The 2,487-nt window shown below is 42.0% G+C and overlaps 1 long non-coding RNA gene across 1 annotated transcript; it reads left to right on the forward strand.

The window, feature by feature from the left end:
- The first annotated feature begins 432 nt into the window (after positions 1-432).
- Positions 433-1,921, forward strand: LOC136472813 (uncharacterized). Its single transcript, XR_010762434.1, has 3 exons — positions 433-526; positions 930-995; positions 1,825-1,921. It is a non-coding gene; the product is annotated as an uncharacterized lncRNA (long non-coding RNA).
- The last annotated feature ends 566 nt before the right edge of the window (positions 1,922-2,487 follow it).

Here is a 2,487-nt window from a genome sequence, read left to right on the forward strand (position 1 = left end):
TCTGGTGGGACTGGCTCCTCAAGCATTGCACTCGTGTCCCGGCCACTGTCGCCGCGCTCCGTAGTTCGCCTACCGCCATCAGTCATCGACCCCGGCACGCAACCAATCGCACAGCTTGAGGCAACGACGATGGAAGCGAAGCGTGGGACGACGCCCAGCCTGAGTCCATGTAGGTGTTGAACTCCACGCCTTTGTCGCCAAGAATCTCGCCAACTCATACGTCTACTGCAGCCGGCAGAGGTACGTCCTCAGGGTGTTTGAAGAAATGGCCGTTCGCAATGCCGTGAGTTCAAATTCCTTACTTGCCTCCGTCTCCTCCATTTGCTTGAATAGGTGGCCAGGCAGCTAACTGTTGCGACAGTGCTCCCTGGACGGCGCGAGCCACCGGCGATGGCGTCGGCAACTGGCGTGGCAGACCACTTCCTCGTGTCCTTCTCCTTCCACGACCCCAATGCCAAGGAGCGCCATCAGGGACCATCTGCTCTGAGCCAACACAAATAACCAGGAGATTGAACACGCGCTCCAGGTGAAGCCCTGCCCCACTGATCATTGTTTTTCAGTAAAAATGAGATGCTATTGTTTCAAATGCATAATCAATTTTTTACCTGAAAATGTCCCTGGGCGAGTAGCTATCTGTGATTCTATTTCCTTTCACGCTTTTAATTTAATGGATGTTCGCAGTCTACACTTATTTTCTTTGTGCCTTTTGGATGATGTAGGTATTCAACTGGAGAAACGTATTAGCTTATGTTTTTAAAGTGTACATTAATTCACTGTTTGATAATGTTTCTGGGGAAGTAGCATTCGGAAGTGTTCAAATAAAGATTTGATTTTTGTTCACTTTGGACTTCCACATTGTATTTGTGTGCGTAGACTGAAGAAACGATGTAGAATTAATTCTTTGCTTAACAATGTTGCTCTGGTTGCAGCTGAATGCTAGTAAAGTGGTGCCTGTTGGCCCCGGTGAGCAAAGTCAAGCTTGCGGCTGATAAAGAGTAAATGAACCATTCTTCTGTGCTTTTAGAACGTTGTGCTATTCTACTGCTGCCTGATTAATCTCTCAATTAGGCACCATAATATCCAAACTGTCGTAACATAAAAAAATCTCTTATAGTTGTATTACTTGTTGTTCTGTGAAATCATCCAAATATGCTGAATAAACGCAAACCCATGATATGATATAGAGTCATGGTAGCGATTGTTTTAATTGTGTCAAATATTGTATGGTTTACTGCTTGGTACTGCATTTCAACCATGTTTTTTGTGACTAGACTTGATAAAAAATGCTCTTCCTTAACCTTTCGTTGCTAACAGGCAACACAATCAGCTGTGGGTCGCAACAACCACATCAACTGGCTATTAGATTTGTTTACTGCAATTTCTATTCTTTCTCTGGTACTTAGCCAGATCATGCTCAGGGTATCTGCCTCCATGGAACAACGCCATCTCAAATTACGTGCAATCCTCAAGAGTGGGGAAAGAAATCATTTCAATTTTTCTCTGAATACCAGTAGGGGGCACACACCTAAAAAAACAAACCAAAACAAAAAAAACCTAAAGCTCCTTGCTCCCATCTTTCTTGCGTGCGTTCTAGAGAGGTTTTTTCTTTCTTTTGTGCCGTGGTCGTTGGCTAATTGATTTCCATTCTACACAGGTTAGCTAGAACAGGACGTGAACAAAATGTGTTGGAGATTAATTGCTGTTTTATGGATTTCAGTGCGCTGATTATGTTTTTTTTGCACGTGGATTTCATCCCCATATCCTAATTTAGGCATATAATATTTCTTCGGTTTGATGGATTTTCCATGCCGTACTTGCTTGTAGCATGGAATTGTTGATGAGTGGTTTGATTATGAGAAATCGGTTTTGTGCTCCATGCCATGACTCCATCCAGGGGCCAGCGGTGGAGTCAGCAAAGGGGGTGGCTAATGATGCAGAGCATAGGTAAGCAACTCACCTTCAACTCACTACCTATGCCAAAGTGATAGTAACAAGCGTTAAGCGGTGACCGTGATTTCTAAAGATTGACATCTGATCTCATACTAAAATTGAATTTTTGTCCAATCCGTACCAGCATCTCTAGAGGAGTACTGTCAAGTGTCCATGTATCATATAGGTTGTAAAGTATCTGCAGCCTTTCCTGCTTTTTTATATTTCTCAAAGAGCACAAACTCACTATGGAGTTCAGAAAAGATACAATTTATCTACGCACAACCACATTTTATACATCGATCCTACTTTTTTTTTCATGTAGTAATTTTTAAGGATTCATCTTACCAAGATTTAATGCGATTCTAATTATCTACAGGAAGGAGGAATACTCCATCTCTTTACCTCCTTTGAAATGCCTCTATTTTTTGAATATCATTATGATTGATATATTAATGAGAAGGTGATGTAACAAAGAAAAATGCATTTTGTTGTATATAAAGCTTCATCAACTGCAGTCTTTTTCTCTGAGAGTGATATATAAATGGCGTTCCCACT

The sequence above is a fragment of the Miscanthus floridulus genome, chromosome 1 (genome assembly GCF_019320115.1).
Source record: "Miscanthus floridulus cultivar M001 chromosome 1, ASM1932011v1, whole genome shotgun sequence".
In the NCBI taxonomy this organism is placed as follows: Eukaryota; Viridiplantae; Streptophyta; class Magnoliopsida; order Poales; family Poaceae; genus Miscanthus; species Miscanthus floridulus.